The sequence below is a fragment of the Lithobates pipiens genome, unplaced genomic scaffold (genome assembly GCF_037356315.1).
Source record: "Lithobates pipiens isolate NorthernLeopardFrog02 unplaced genomic scaffold, aLitPip1_a1.2 Scaffold_22, whole genome shotgun sequence".
Classification (NCBI taxonomy): Eukaryota; Metazoa; Chordata; class Amphibia; order Anura; family Ranidae; genus Lithobates; species Lithobates pipiens.
Window position 1 is genome coordinate 4,603,143 of NW_027507784.1, and position 17,390 is coordinate 4,620,532.

Consider the following 17,390-nt stretch of genomic DNA (forward strand, 5'->3'; position numbering starts at 1 on the left):
TGTGCTGCCTAAGGCCCCTTTTACACTACCGTTCCGTTCAGGCCCGCCTGTCAGTTTTTCAGGCGGACCTGAACGGATGATCCATAGACCTCTATGGAGCGTCGGATGTCAGCGGTGACATGTCCACTGACATCCGACCCGCTCCGATCCAAAAAAGTGCGACAGAGGAAAAAGCTATTTTTCCATCCGTCATCGGATCGGGTGACGACGGACACTGTGGCCCATCGTCATCCGATCTCCCATAGGGGAGAGCGGCGCTGTTACAGGTCCGTCCCGGCGCAGTGTGCAGAGACGGGCCTGTCATCTCCCTGCTCAGCGGGGATCGGCGGAGCGATCCCCGCTGAGCAAGCGGATGTCCACGGGGGGATCACCACTGATCCGCCCCGTGTGAAAGGACCCTAAATTCTTTTTTTTTTTTTTTTTTTCATTAAAGAAAAAGTTTATTAGCAAAGTACAAAACACGTAAGAACAGAAAGTGCACAGTACCACATATACATTTCAGAATAGTGAAAATGCTCGAAGAGTATACAAGATGAGAACATTGACTATAAAAGGTAAAACATGTCAAATTGTGGTCATGACAGAAGTTGTACAGACCTAGCCGACACTTTGAAGCTACATCAAGCCATATACATTCACATACCGGCCTAACTGAATTTCCTATTCTTTGCGGTCCAAAGAGAAAGAAACAAGAGCAGTTCGAGGAAAAGTAAGGAATATAGAGAAAAAGGAAAGAGAAAGAAAGAGGAGCAATAGTGTAGGGGGAAGTACCACGGGGGGCCTCCCCCAGCGGTAACAGAAGGGATCTAGGTGTAAGATCAGGTAGACCAGCATATATACCAACTAGAGTCCAAGGGCGGTCCGCCCCTTCATGCCTCGTAGTCCCCTCCGGTGACTCTGACAGTTCAAGTTTGTGACTGCAACACAGTATAAGCCTGAGAGAATCTAAATGCAAACCACGGAGACCAGGTGTTGTGATAGCGGGTCACCAATTCGTTGGACTGTGCCGCCGTGTCCTCCATTTCACAAATGTAGGACACTTTATTCAGCCAGTCCCTCAAAGTGGGAATAGTTGTAGATTTCCAGAAAAGGGGAATGAGGGAATTGGCTGCGTTTATCATATGTCTTGAGAGCAAATTTTTATACTTCCGGAAAGAAAAGTTTGAAATGTGTAAAAGACAGCATGCAGCGTCCAATCTGAGCCTAGTCTCCGTGATCTGTGCGATCGTCTCGACCACCTTAGACCAAAATGGTACCAGCCTTTCGCACTGCCACCATATATGGAGCAAGGTGCCCTCTTCAGTGCCACACCTCCAGCATCTGTCTGATGTTTGCGGGTACCACCTATGAAGCTTCACTGGCGTTGCGTACCAATGAGAAAGTATCTCTTGCATTCGTGTGCTTAGGGAGCATTTGTGAGCCAGGATACATGCCATCTCCCACTGTTTGTCAGTGATCGCAACACCCAGCTCCTCTGACCATCTCTCTCTGAGTCTATTGTCGCCCCGCGGTCTCAAGTTTTGTATCCAAGTGTAGGAGATCGAAGTCAATCTCGGAACAGGTTCACCCTTCCAGCAAACCGATTCTAATTCAGTGAGTTCTCTTGTGAAATGTACCCTGTGATCAGAGGAATTGACAAAGCTACGTATCTGGAAATATGACCAAAGGGGCATGCGTGGAGTCCCGTTGTCCGTTTTGAAGGGCATAAAATCTTTCATTTTCCCGTCTGAAAAACAGTGCTTTGCCAGAAGAGGCTTCCCCAAACCCTGTGGGTTCAGGAATTGGTTGCTAACCCCAGGCAGAAAGTCAGGATTGTCAAGTAGGGGTGTAAGAGGGCTTAAGGGGGTAGAAAATTTGGAATGTTTGGTAAGCTCGTGAAAAATTTTAAGTGTAGTGCCAATAAGCGGATGTGCCTTCACTGCCGTGGGATATTTAGAAATGGGTATCCAGGGAGAGAAACGAAGGGGGATCACGCTCGCCTCGCTTTCAATGTTGACCCAGTCTTTAAAGCGATGGTGACAGTGCCAGTCTATTATTCGCGCTATATGTACGGCTTGATAGTAACCTTTGAAATCAGGGATACCCAGACCCCCCCCTGGCCTTAGGTCCCATTAAAAGAGTGGATTTCAGCCGAGGGGGCCTGTGTGCCCAGATAAATCTCATCTGTGAAGCATGTAGGGCTTTAAAAAAGCTTTGGGGAATTTTAATGGGTAAAGTGCGGAGTAGGTACAAAACTTGAGGTAAAACTGTCATCTTGCAGATGGCTGCCCTACCAAACCATGAAAAACATTTGGGGTGCCAGTCCCGCAGCCTACCCTCTATAGTTTTAAGGAGAGGAGGGAAGTTACGCTCAAAGATTGAGGATAGGTGAGGTGTCAACCAGATTCCCAGGTATTTTAAGGCAGACTTAACCCACCTAAAGGGGCTGTTACTCTGAGTTTTAGTCAAGCAGTCCGGATTCAGTGTGAGGTTCATGGCTTCAGACTTAGAGTAATTTATTTTGAGGTTGGAGAGGGAGCCATAAATGGAGAACTCCCTCACCAGAGACGGGATGGAGACATGCGGATCAGTTAAATAAAACAGCAGATCATCAGCGTAAGCTGCTACTTTAAACACCCGTTGGTTGACCTGGAAACCGTGAATAGTGTCATTTGACATGATGTGTCTAATAAATGGCTCTAGCGATAGAATGAAAAGTAAGGGGGACAAGGGACACCCTTGTCTTGTCCCGTTTCTAATATGGACTGTGTCCGAGAGCGTGCCATTAATCTTGAGTTTTGCGGAAGGGTTCTGATAGAGGGCCGATATCCAAGCCATCATATTGGGGCCTAGACCCGCATGTCTACACGTCTCCAACATGTAGTCCCATGCTACTCGATCGAAGGCCTTCTCCGCGTCCGTCGATAGGAGAAGACCCTCGATCTTTCGCTGATGAGCCAAGTGAAGTAGGTTCAGTGATTTCGTCACGTTGTCTTTGGCCTCCCTGCCAGGCATAAACCCTGCCTGGTCCGGACCTATCAGGTCGGAGAGCAGAGGCCTCAGCCTGTTAGCCAAGATTTTGGCCATGAGCTTCACGTCGATATTAAGTAGGGAAATCGGCCTATAGCTTGAACAAACCATGGGATCCTTTCCCTCTTTGGGTAGCACCGTAATATACGCCGCCAAGAAATCGTCTGGGACATGATCCCGTCTGGACAGGTCGCCCAAAGCGTTCTGGAGAGGGGAGATTAGCAGGTCCAAAAACGTCTTTTAGTAAATGGCCATAAGGCCGTCTGGGCCAGGGCTCTTACCAGGTTTCAGGTCTCTAATGGCCAGTCGAAGCTCTGCTATGTCTATAGGTCTTTCTAACAGGGCGGCATCGTCGGCACTAAGTGAAGGGAGATTGGCGGACTGCAGATATTCCTGTATAACTTGGCACCTGTCAGACTGCACTTCTGACGATTTATGTCAGGAAGGGAGGTTGTAAAGGTTCGTATAATATTCATGAAAATGTCGTACTATGTTGGTTACGTCCCTATCAATTCTACCCTCTCTATTCTTGATGCCCACGATGTTATTCCGTGTCGGAAGGGTCCTCAAAGCTCTGGCCAGTATCTTGCCCGTCTTGTCACCGTGCTCGTAATAAATCTTTTTTTTAAAGAAGAGAAATCTCCTGGTATTGGTGTCAAAAATTTGTTTAAGGGATCGCCTAGCTTCTAATAGGGCAGTTGCGGTGTCTATTGCAAGGGACTGTTTATGAAGGGTTTCCAAAGAGCGAATTCTATCCGTCAGTCTTTTTATCTCTTTATTTCTTTCCTTCTTTTTGTGTGTGCCTATTCGGATCAGTTCACCCCTAATAAAGGGAAAAAAAAAAGGGGAAGAAACTGCGCTACGGAATACAAATGGTATTGAACGGAAGCTGCAATTCAAAATGTACACCAAGAATACACCAAACAGAAATAGAAAAAAGAAAGAACTGCGCTAACCACAAATACCCAAATGTGAGTAGGGTATGTATATGTGCCAGACCCACGATATGGGTCTTAGTGTCTTAATATCTCCAAGACCACCTCCAAAGTATAATGAAAACCATATACAAATAGGTGCAATTTAAATGCAAAAACAAAACATAAATACGTGTCAAGAGTGTGAGTTCCCCAAACACAGTATGAGTAAATCAAACTCAGTGCATATACCTCTAAAAATAAAAATTAAAAAATAGAATAGAATATGAAAAAAAAATTTTTTGCAATTTTTTTACATAAATGAAATATCAAAAAAATTATATTTAAAGACACCCTATATAATGTCCATATAGTTATATGTCAAAAAAGATAATAATAAAATGTCCATATAGTAAACAAACACCAGTGAAGTAAAGCTTCAAGTGGAGTGCAGCAGTGAAGGACAAACTTCAAACAGCTGAGTTATAGGTACACAAAATGAAATCTTCTCCAAAGATGTATTGTGCTTTTCCCAACACCGAATGAGTGAATTGGCTTCTTACCAGATCCAAGCGACCCCCCGTTACAGAGGGTCACCACAGGCGACAATAGTCAAAGAGTATCCGGATAGCGATTCCTCCTCAAGCGATCCTGGATCTTTCACGCGGTAGGGTTATGGCTGTTATTCCACATATCACTCCCAACTCAACGTGGTGTCACATAGGGAAAAACATAGGCTCCAGATAGTGTAAAACCAAAAGACTTTAATTTGCAAAAACGAACGTGTACACTTACATAAAAGACTTTAAAAGCAGGTTCAAAACAGAAGCGTGCACCGGCCGGATGCACGCCAACGCAAAGACCGACCCGTCCTTCCTGGTCCAAAAAGCACGAACACGACTGGGGGTGACGTCGACGCGTTCGCACCGCCCTACGCGTTTCGTAATAATTTACGTCGTCCAGGGGCACGGGCGGCGTGCGACGTCACCCCTTTTATAACAATCAACTTAACCAAGCCTCGCTTTGGGTCAGCGGCCATCTTAGATATCACTTAAGCATTAGGAATCAATGACCATGGGCCAAGCCTCACTATCAATCACGAACGTCAGATGTACGTGTCTGCAACGGACGTCCTATGATTGTAGACCATACCTCGTTTCCATACGAACGTCATATGGTCATAAACCAAGCCTCACTTCCAGGTAATGACCCTATTGGACGAGAGACGTGGCAAATGCCCTCATTTCAAACTACCCTTCCTATGTCCAAAAATAGGGCATAGTGTAGGTCAAAGAAGAGGGTGAACTAAAGCAAAAAATCAATAAAATGAGAAATAATGCTAGATAATAATAGAATAAAAACAAAAAATAAAATGAAATAAAATAAAATAAAATACCGCAAATTGGTATAAAAATACACCAAAAAATATTTTGCGTTTCTTGATGTATTTGTATGTCCATCAAATACAGTTAAAAACTGGGGCTACTGTAAACATATGTTTCAAGAACCTTTCTGACTCACGTTTTACCCAGAGATTAGCCTAGGGCATCCCAAACAGATATCAAGGAATGCAATCAACCATGAGTCCCCACATCTAGAGGGCCGCCAAACCCAAAGCCAGGCCTGCCATCTAAACGGGGCCAAAAAGGAGAAAAACAGGGATATGTTCTACAATAATACATACCAAAATAAAACAGCAAGAGAAAAGTACAGTAAAATGGTATTTCACAGAAAATGATACAAGAGCCATGGTAGAGAAGCATTATATCAAACAGGTCACCTCAAGAGTTATTAATAAATGCATTTACATCGGTGTCCACATTAAGGCCAAACGGAACATATGTTTTTAATTTATGAATCCAGGCCATTTCGAGCTTGGATATTTCCCTAACCAGGGACCCTCCCCTCCAGTGGGGCCTATATTTGTCTAAACCGACAAATAGGGTGCCTGATGGGTCTCTCTTATGTGTCTGGTCATAGTGTCTGGACACAGGGTGTTTATCAAACCCACGTCTGATGTTGCCTATGTGTTCGTTCAGCCTGACGCGGAGTGCCCTCTTGGTCCGCCCTATGTACTGGAGGCCACAAGGGCACTGTAAAAGGTAAACCACAGCCTCCGAAGAGCAAGTGATGAAAGACTCTATTTCATATGTTCTAGAGGTGCTTGAAGATACAATGCTAGTAATCTTAGTGCCCCTATGTAGATTCAGGGTACAGACCTGACAGTTCTTACATTTATAGTAACCAATTAGATTTTGAAAGAAGCACCTATTGGCCCTAGGCGGGTCTTGTACACTGGGGGCAATCTTGTTTCCCAGTGAAGAGGCCCCTTTGAAAATTATTTGGGGTTTAACAGGTAGAATTGGATTCAAAACATGGTCACTAGTGAGTAAGTGCCAATGTTTTTGAATCAAATTTCTTACACCGCGATGTTGGACTGAGAAAGTCGTAACAAACGGTACACCACCCTGTATGTAAGCCCTAGCACTTTGTCTATCTGCCAGTAGTGAAGATCTATCTCTAGTCCGGGCAGTCTTCATGGTTGCATCAAGGGAAACGGGATCATATCCCTTTTCCAAAAATCTACCTGCCAAAATCGCTGCCTGTTCATCATATTTTGCAATGTCCGAACAGTTCCGTCTGAGGCGTAAAAATTGCCCCAGGGGAACAGCTTTTAGCCAAGGTTGAAAGTGGCAACTATCGGTGGGGATATACGAGTTCCTATCGGTGGATTTAAAATATGTGGATGTGATGAACTCATTTCCAACCCTCCTGATATTGAGATCAAGGAAATTGACCTCATCCTGGCTGGCCTCAAAACTAAATTTAATCCCTCTGTTGTTTTCATTTAAACTATCCATGAACGACCGCAAATCTGGCTCTGTTCCTTCCCAAAGGAGGAGGACATCATCGATATACCTCGCCCACAGGACTATCTCAGACCTTCTAGGGGCATCAATGATGTCCTCCTCCCATTTGGCCATGAAAAGGTTGGCCAAGCTGGGGGCATATTTTGCCCCCATGGCCACACCCCTGTCCTGGCGATAAAATTGCTGGTCAAACCAGAAATAGTTGTGTCCGGCCGCATATTCCAGAAGTTCTATTAGGAAATCAATCTGAGGTGAAGGAAGACCCGACCCCCTCTCTAGGAATAGTCTCACTGCCTCCACTCCTAAGGAGTGGGGGATGATGGTGTATAATGAATTAACATCTGCCGTGACCAACCAAAGACCATCTCCAGGGGTGATGCCAGACAAAAGATTGATTATATGTTTGGTGTCTTTGACATATGACGGGACCTTTTGGACCAGAGGTTGCAAATAGTGATCTATAATAGATCACTATTTGCAACCTCTGGTCCAAAAGGTCCCGTCATATGTCAAAGACACCAAACATATAATCAATCTTTTGTCTGGCATCACCCCTGGAGATGGTCTTTGGTTGGTCACGGCAGATGTTAATTCATTATACACCATCATCCCCCACTCCTTAGGAGTGGAGGCAGTGAGACTATTCCTAGAGAGGGGGTCGGGTCTTCCTTCACCTCAGATTGATTTCCTAATAGAACTTCTGGAATATGCGGCCGGACACAACTATTTCTGGTTTGACCAGCAATTTTATCGCCAAGACAGGGGTGTGGCCATGGGGGCAAAATATGCCCCCAGCTTGGCCAACCTTTTCATGGCCAAATGGGAGGAGGACATCATTGATGCCCCTAGAAGGTCTGAGATAGTCCTGTGGGCGAGGTATATCGATGATGTCCTCCTCCTTTGGGAAGGAACAGAGCCAGATTTGCGGTCGTTCATGGATAGTTTAAATGAAAACAACAGAGGGATTAAATTTAGTTTTGAGGCCAGCCAGGATGAGGTCAATTTCCTTGATCTCAATATCAGGAGGGTTGGAAATGAGTTCATCACATCCACATATTTTAAATCCACCGATAGGAACTCGTATATCCCCACCGATAGTTGCCACTTTCAACCTTGGCTAAAAGCTGTTCCCCTGGGGCAATTTTTACGCCTCAGACGGAACTGTTCGGACATTGCAAAATATGATGAACAGGCAGCGATTTTGGCAGGTAGATTTTTGGAAAAGGGATATGATCCCGTTTCCCTTGATGCAACCATGAAGACTGCCCGGACTAGAGATAGATCTTCACTACTGGCAGATAGACAAAGTGCTAGGGCTTACATACAGGGTGGTGTACCGTTTGTTACGACTTTCTCAGTCCAACATCGCGGTGTAAGAAATTTGATTCAAAAACATTGGCACTTACTCACTAGTGACCATGTTTTGAATCCAATTCTACCTGTTAAACCCCAAATAATTTTCAAAGGGGCCTCTTCACTGGGAAACAAGATTGCCCCCAGTGTACAAGACCCGCCTAGGGCCAATAGGTGCTTCTTTCAAAATCTAATTGGTTACTATAAATGTAAGAACTGTCAGGTCTGTACCCTGAATCTACATAGGGGCACTAAGATTACTAGCATTGTATCTTCAAGCACCTCTAGAACATATGAAATAGAGTCTTTCATCACTTGCTCTTCGGAGGCTGTGGTTTACCTTTTACAGTGCCCTTGTGGCCTCCAGTACATAGGGCGGACCAAGAGGGCACTCCGCGTCAGGCTGAACGAACACATAGGCAACATCAGACATGGGTTTGATAAACACCCTGTGTCCAGACACTATGACCAGACACATAAGAGAGACCCATCAGGCACCCTATTTGTCGGTTTAGACAAATATAGGCCCCACTGGAGGGGAGGGTCCCTGGTTAGGGAAATATCCAAGCTCGAAATGGCCTGGATTCATAAATTAAAAACATATGTTCCGTTTGGCCTTAATGTGGACACCGATGTAAATGCATTTATTAATAACTCTTGAGGTGACCTGTTTGATATAATGCTTCTCTACCATGGCTCTTGTATCATTTTCTGTGAAATACCATTTTACTGTACTTTTCTCTTGCTGTTTTATTTTGGTATGTATTATTGTAGAACATATCCCTGTTTTTCTCCTTTTTGGCCCCGTTTAGATGGCAGGCCTGGCTTTGGGTTTGGCGGCCCTCTAGATGTGGGGACTCATGGTTGATTGCATTCCTTGATATCTGTTTGGGATGCCCTAGGCTAATCTCTGGGTAAAACGTGAGTCAGAAAGGTTCTTGAAACATATGTTTACAGTAGCCCCAGTTTTTAACTGTATTTGATGGACATACAAATACATCAAGAAACGCAAAATATTTTTTGGTGTATTTTTATACCAATTTGCGGTATTTTATTTTATTTCATTTTATTTTTTGTTTTTATTCTATTATTATCTAGCATTATTTCTCATTTTATTGATTTTTTGCTTTAGTTCACCCTCTTCTTTGACCTACACTATGCCCTATTTTTGGACATAGGAAGGGTAGTTTGAAATGAGGGCATTTGCCACGTCTCTCGTCCAATAGGGTCATTACCTGGAAGTGAGGCTTGGTTTATGACCATATGACGTTCGTATGGAAACGAGGTATGGTCTACAATCATAGGACGTCCGTTGCAGACACGTACATCTGACGTTCGTGATTGATAGTGAGGCTTGGCCCATGGTTATTGATTCCTAATGCTTAAGTGATATCTAAGATGGCCGCTGACCCAAAGCGAGGCTTGGTTAAGTTGATTGTTATAAAAGGGGTGACGTCGCACGCCGCCCGTGCCCCTGGACGACGTAAATTATTACGAAACGCGTAGGGCGGTGCGAACGTGTCGACGTCACCCCCAGTCGTGTTCGTGCTTTTTGGACCAGGAAGGACGGGTCGGTCTTTGCGTTGGCGTGCATCCGGCCGGTGCACGCTTCTGTTTTGAACCTGCTTTTAAAGTCTTTTATGTAAGTGTACACGTTCGTTTTTGCAAATTAAAGTCTTTTGGTTTTACACTATCTGGAGCCTATGTTTTTCCCTATGTGATACCACGTTGAGTTGGGAGTGATATGTGGAATAACAGCCATAACCCTACCGCGTGAAAGATCCAGGATCGCTTGAGGAGGAATCGCTATCCGGATACTCTTTGACTATTGTCGCCTGTGGTGACCCTCTGTAACGGGGGGTCGCTTGGATCTGGTAAGAAGCCAATTCACTCATTCGGTGTTGGGAAAAGCACAATACATCTTTGGAGAAGATTTCATTTTGTGTACCTATAACTCAGCTGTTTGAAGTTTGTCCTTCACTGCTGCACTCCACTTGAAGCTTTACTTCACTGGTGTTTGTTTACTATATGGACATTTTATTATTATCTTTTTTGACATATAACTATATGGACATTATATAGGGTGTCTTTAAATATAATTTTTTTTGATATTTCATTTATGTAAAAAAATTGCAAAAAATTTTTTTTTCATATTCTATTCTATTTTTTAATTTTTATTTTTAGAGGTATATGCACTGAGTTTGATTTACTCATACTGTGTTTGGGGAACTCACACTCTTGACACGTATTTATGTTTTGTTTTTGCATTTAAATTGCACCTATTTGTATATGGTTTTCATTATACTTTGGAGGTGGTCTTGGAGATATTAAGACACTAAGACCCATATCGTGGGTCTGGCACATATACATACCCTACTCACATTTGGGTATTTGTGGTTAGCGCAGTTCTTTCTTTTTTCCACCCCTAATAAAGCACTTTTGAGCCTCCCAAATCACCATGGGGCTAGCATCCGGAGTTGTGTTGCGCCTAAAAAAATCTGATAAGGAAGAGGTGAGATGGGGGAGCACCTCTGGGTCCGTCAGCAGGGAAGAATTCAATCTCCACATATTTGATTTGGGTGGGGGCTTAAATAAGTTCAGCGTAATGGAAACGGGAGAATGGTCCGAAATGGTTTGTAACCCAATATTGGCCCCTGTCAACAGAGGAATATCCCTCTGCGTCACAAAAATGTAATCTAGTCTTGAGTGTCTGCCGTGGGGGATAGAGAAAAAGGAGTAGTCTCTACCTTCAGGATGCAAGTAACGCCAGGTGTCAATCAGGTCCAACGAGTGTAAGAGCTGCTTGAGTCTTTTAAGAACTCTATAGGTAACTATCGACTTCCCATTGGAAGTATCCTCCGTAGGGACCAAGGGAACATTAAAATCCCCCCCTAGAATCAAACAGCCCCTACAGAAACCCGTCAGCTCGTCGATCAATTTGTGGCAAAACTTAAGTTGGGCAGTGTTGGGGAAATAAACGTTCGCCAGCGTCAGGGGAACCCCTCTACAGGACCCCCTGAGGAAAATAAACCTCCCACCAGGGTCCACCAGTTTGTCCGAAAGCTCAAAATCGGCCTCCCTGCTCACCAGGACCGAGACCCCCTTTGATTTGGAAGTCTCGTTCGTGGCATGATGTGCTTCCACAAAGAAGGAGTCAGTAAGCCTGGGTACCTTATTTGTCTGGAAGTGCGTCTCTTGAAGAAAGACAAAACTTGGCCTACCTTTCCTGAGCTCTCGTAAAAGTGTGGATCGCTTCTCAGGAATGTTGAGACCTTTAACGTTATGGGAAATGACCGTGGGCCTGCTGCCGAGATCGGAGTACGCCATTACAGAGACTCAGAGAGAGAGGGTCACCCGCACCTGTAATCAAGCCTTAGAAGAAAACAGTATCAGACAGACTGTAATACAAATTTAAATATTAACACTCTATTGCCCCAAGTTGTATACAGAGAGAAAAGAGAGAAAATAGGTAAGAGTAGAAAGGCACGATAGAAAAAGAGTGGAGGGTATAAGTCACTCCCTCCACGGGCGGATAGTTCGTCCTGGAGGGTCAAAGTTAGTGTATACGGGCGGGCCCAACTGGATCTGCCCGAGGCACTATTGTGGGGTCAATGTAGACACCCAACGTGAACAGCAGCAACTACTGTGCGCGACACACACAACCACCTACTTGTGTGCCCGCCCAGCCTGAGGAGGTTAAACAATCTTATGACTAAACAAGTAAAACTGTAACAATCTAAGAACGGAAAGTCGGGCCGTGGCCCAACCAAGCCCATGAATGCTCAAATGTCTAAGTTGCACTGCAGGGGGAAGGGGTAATAATTAAAAAAAATAAAAAAAATAAAAAAAAAAGGGGGGGGGGAGGAACCTTCAGTGGACATGGGGAGAAAAGGTGTTCTGCCATGCAGTTCCGTGTAGCCATCAGGGACTGTGAGAGAAGACCTTCCACTACCGGGTAATGGGTCCATTACTCTATCAGGTCCGTAAAGCAACCAGCAGTCACATATATTTCCTTATCAGCTGAAGACCCAGTATGAGGTGGTGCTGCGTATAATAACACTGGTGGAGTATGCAAGCCAAACACAGAACCCCCGAAATAAAAAGGGGGAGAAAAAAAAAAATAATAATATAAAGGCTAGAAAATAATAAAATGAAATAAAATAAAATAAAGTAAAATAAAACATGAGGATCGAAAGCAGAGGCTGAAATCAGTCTCAAATTGTGCAGCTCCGGCCAGTCAAATGGGAATCAGAAGGAAAACCTTAAACCGATGAGAACCTGCCACGGTATGTGCTATGCAAGCTTGTCAATCTTCCAGCAGGTTCCTGGAGGAATGAGGACGGCCCCGAGGAGTGCCCGAACCCAGTATCTCATGGCGGCCTTGTCTCAGTTTCTTAGAGTGATGTTTCTCCGGGGAAGCCAGAGGCGAATGAGGCGGACTCCTATCTTTGGGCGGTGGGTAGAATTCCTGGTACCAGTCCGGTAAATCCAGTGGTTCAAGTTGAAGCGCTGTGCAGAACTCTGGGAGATCCTCAGGGGTACGCAGAATGTGTTGTTTACCCCCATGCGTGACCGATAGGGCAAAGGGAAAGCGCCAAGCATAGCGTAGCTCCTTTTCTCGCAATTTTTCCAGGAGTGGGCGCAGAGCCCTGCGATTTTTCAGGGTGATTTGTGAGAGGTCTTGAAAGAGTTTGATATTTTCCCCGTTGAAAATGATCTACTCATTTCTGCGTGCTATGGACATGATGTCCTCTTTGAGGGAGAAGCTCTGCAAGCAACATATAATGTCCCGAGGGGGTAGCGTGTCTGGACCCCGAGCTCTGAGGGCTCTGTGAGCCCTGATAAATTCAATACCCGTGTCCTCCGGCCTGTCCAGCACAGTGTTGAAAACTCTCTGCAATGCAGCGGGGATTTGCTCGGCCATGGCTGATTCCGGTATGCTACGCACCCTAATGTTATTGCGCCTTCCCCTGTTGTCCAAGTCCTCTAAATGTCTGTTTATCTCAATAAAATGCACAGCATGAGCGTTTGTCACCCTGTCCAGTCTAGAAATCTGTTTGTCTCTATGCTTCCCAGCCGTCTCTGAGGCAGCCATCTTTTCCTGGAGAACCAGGAAGCTGGACTTCAGGTCTGTAATGGCGGCGGAGAACGAGGCTTTAATGTCCGCCGCAAAGCCGGACATGTCCTCATAGGTAAGGGGGTGATTAGTGCGGGTACCTCTCCTACTGGCCTCCTCCGTCGCCGACTGCGAATCCTCGCTGAGGTCGTCCTCGGCGTGCATCGGCGCCATCTTGTCTTCCTCCGCGGCGGTCAGGGCGGCCGCTTGATGTTTAAAGAGATCTGAGATGTTTCTCTCCCTGCCTGCGATCCCGGAGCGGCGGGAGCGAGTGTGGTGTGAATTCCGGTGCTGTTTGTTCATCCTCGAATGAAAAGCAGTGCAGTTAGACGTGCTAGGGCCACGGATCCGACGGAGCTCCTCAGTTATGCTGCCATCCCCGCCGCGCGCCAAGCCACGCCCCCCTAAATTCTATACTGTGCTCGGCTCAAGCTCTTCTTTGAGTCTCAGCTCGGCTCAGCACGTAGAAACAAGAGCTGGGACTAAGCCCCCCGTACACAGGGTCGGAAATTCAGACGGAAAAGGTCCGATCGGATTATATTGTCAGAAAATCCGATCGTGCGTGGGCTCTTTCCGACGGAAAAAAAATTTCAGAGCAGGGCCTCAAATTTTCCGACAACAAAAGTTTGTACAGAATTCCGATAGGACAAAGTGCCACGCATGCTCAGATCAAATTACAAGACCAAAACTATTGGCTACTAGCCACAATGTAGTTCCGTCGTACGCACCGAACGTCACCACGTTCCGAATGATCGGATTTGTCTGACCGTGTGTATGCAACACCAGTTTCGGACACAATCCGTCTGAGAAAATCAGACGGATTTATGTTGTCGGAATGTCCGACCCGTGTGTACGGGGGCTAAGAAGACCACAAGTGAGCTACTGTGCACTCTTTTCAATAGAAAGGAAAGAGGGGATGAAAGCAGAGAGGGAGCAGAGAATAAAACATCTAGAGGATGCACTACGGAGGAACCTGTGTCAACTATTACTGGAGGCTGGTAGGATAAAATTCCATGGACACGGTGTCTCAGAGTTTAGTCATGGTGAAAGGAGGAGCAGTGGTGGAGGTGGTTGCCTGAATTTTTTTTTTTTAGCTCTAAGCATGCATGAATCTGTTGCAGGTGCTTCAGATTAAATATTTGGGGGATCCTGCCACCCTCCTTTTTTTTTTTTTTTTACTCTAACCACAGTTACTCCTTTTATCACTAAAGGCCACATAAAAAAAACTTGCATGGTGCTGCCATTTCCATGCCCAGTCTCTATAAGCACACCCGGCCACCATTAGTACATCCCACTACTTGCCACTGTTAAAGAGGAAGTAAACCCTGATGGGTTTACTTCCTCTTTGATTCCCTGCAGAGGTAAAGCATAATGGACTACTATGCATCGCATCGCATCGCATAGTAGTCCATTATGTGTCACTTACCTGACACAGGAGCCAGCGAAGTCCCTGCTGTCCCCTGTAGTCCGGAGCATCCATCTTTTTGGTGGGTCTCGGTGGGTCTCGCTGCTCCGCCGCTGTCATTCGGTGAAGCCGCGATGACCTCACTCCCACGCATGCGCACGGGAGCCGCCACTCGCGGCATATCTCCGTCGACAGCGTGCCTGTCTTTTGGCAAATATCTCCTAAACCGTGTAGGTTTAGGAGATATTTCTTGGACCTACAGGTAAGCCTTAATCTAGACTTACCTGTAGGTCAAAGTGGTTTGTAAGGGTTTACAACCACTTTAATATCTCCTAACACTGCTGTAGGCCTGCTACCACTACCTGTTTATTGTGGCACCCACAATTCTTGGCAGCTATTTCACAGTTGCATATGCTGTGAGTTTCAGTTCTTTTCATTTAAAAATAACAAACATGTAAGCCCTTGTACACACGGTCGGAGATTCCGACAACCAAATCCGTCGGAGTAATTCCAACGGATTAATTCCGGAAGAGGTCCGGAAGTGATGTTGCATACACACGGTCGGACTAAGTTGTCGGAAAATCCGATTGTACATAACGTGATGACGTTATTTCATTACGGCGGGACTACGTTCAGGCTAGTAGCCAATAGCTTTGGTCTAGGAATTTGATCTGAGCATGCGTGGCACTTTGTCCGTCACATTAGGCTACACATGATCGGAGTATGTCCGATAGGAGCATTTTGTCGGAAAATTTTACAGGCAAGTTGGAAAAGTTGGTCCGTTGGAATATCAGTCCGATGGAGACCACACACAGTCGGAATATCCGACAAAACGGTTTGATAGGAAACATTCCGTCGGAATCTCCAACCGTGTGTACAAGGGCTTATAGTTTCCTGCTCTGTGTAATGGTTTTGCACAGAGCAGCCCGGAGCCTCCTCTCCTCGGATCCCCCCCCCCCCGCTGACGCTCCTGGCTCCTCTCTAATGCTGAGTGCCCCCCACAGCAAGCAGCTTGCTATAGGGGCACCCGGAGTTGGCTGCTCTGTGTGTCCCTCCATTCTTTTTTCCTACTCCACTTTCTTTTGTCATTCCCCTTTTTTCTTTTCCTTCTTTGCTATTCCCCTTCATAATTATTCTGTCCCCTCTTTCTCTTGAGTCTTAGTAATTTTTATAAAAAATAAATATATATATATATACAATTTTCTCAATTCACCTTTCAGGACAACCCTGGAGAGAGAGAGCGCAGCTCCACCCCTTTTTCAGGAAACACCTGCCACCTTTAAATCCTTCCTCTTCCACCATGGCCTCAGTTATTGTGTTTCCTCCGCCAGGGTATGGAGCTAAAGGAGAAATACCCCCCTCAGGTATTGCTGCTCATTCCACAAGATCAACGGCAGTTTCCTGGGCCCGAAAAGGGCCGGTGCTACACCTGATCAAATCTGCAAGTTGGCTACTTGGCCCAACTATTCCACATTTCTCCGACATTACAGGTTGGACTTACTGTCAGCCGCGGATCGAGCCTTCGGGCAGGAAGGTGCTGCAGGCAGTGGTCCCACCCTAGGGTAAGTTTCTCGGTTATCCTCTCCAGGATTGTCCCGAAAGGTGATTTGAGAAAGACATAGTTAGACTTACCGGTGACGGTATTTCTAAGAGCCTTTCAGGACAACCGCTACTTCCCTCCCTTTGTAACTTAGAAGTGGTGTAAGTGTCTATCGTGGTTGTTTGTGGTTTTCTGTGCTTTGTTTTCCAGTATGTCGGAGACCACAATAGCTGAGACCATGGTGGAAGAGGAGGGATTTAAAGGCAGTAAGGCCGCGTACACACGGGCGGACTGTTCGCCCAACTTTGTCCGCTGAACAGTGTTTCGGCGGACAGTCCGCTCGTGTGTGGGCTTTCAGCGGACAGTTTCAGCGGACAGTTTGACGAACAAGGTTTTTCGGAAATTCCGTAAAACTGTCCGCTGAAACCTTGTTTGAGCGGACAGTCCGCCCGTGTGTAGGCTTGTTCGACAAACTAAGTTCCGCGCATGCTCAGAAAGGCTTAACACGCCGAAAGTTATAATGCAGTGTATAGGACGTCGTATTTTTCGTCCCGTCGTACGTGCCGTTCACGTCATCGCGCACGGTTTCAGCAAACTGTTCGTTCGTCGTGTGTGGGCATGTCCGTCCATGCTAATTTTGAGCGGACTGTTTGCCGAAACTGTTTGACGGACAAAGTTGGGCGAACAGTCCCCGCGTGTGTACGCGGCCTAGGTGTTTCCTGAAAAGGGGGCGGAGCTGCACTCTCTCTCCAGGGTTGTCCTGAAAGGCTCTTAGAAATACCGTCACCGGTAAGTCTAACTATGCCTTTTTTTTTGAGGCTCCGTTTGGCTTATCATACTTTTTCATCTGCATGTATAGGGACCCACCCATTCTTCTCGGTTAAGATGGGGTGGAGTTTTCCGACGGACTACCAGGCCTCACGTTGTCCCGCCGAGCCGGTGTCCTCTGATTACAGTCTGTGGGTGAGTGAGAGATACGCCTTCATGAAACATTATGGTCTCTATATGTGTGTATGTGTATATATATCTCTCTCTATATATATATATATATATATATATATATATATATATATCTATATATATATCTCTCTCTAAATATATATATATATATATATTATATATATATATATATATATATATATATATATATATATATATATATATATATATATATATATATATA

The 17,390-nt window shown here is 45.5% G+C and overlaps 1 protein-coding gene across 1 annotated transcript in view; it reads right to left on the minus strand.

Annotated features, from left to right (window-relative positions):
• LOC143925259 (uromodulin-like) overlaps positions 1 to 17,390 on the minus strand; it is a 172,170-nt gene that overhangs the window by 38,466 nt on the left and 116,314 nt on the right. The gene's annotated exons all lie outside the window — the stretch shown is intronic.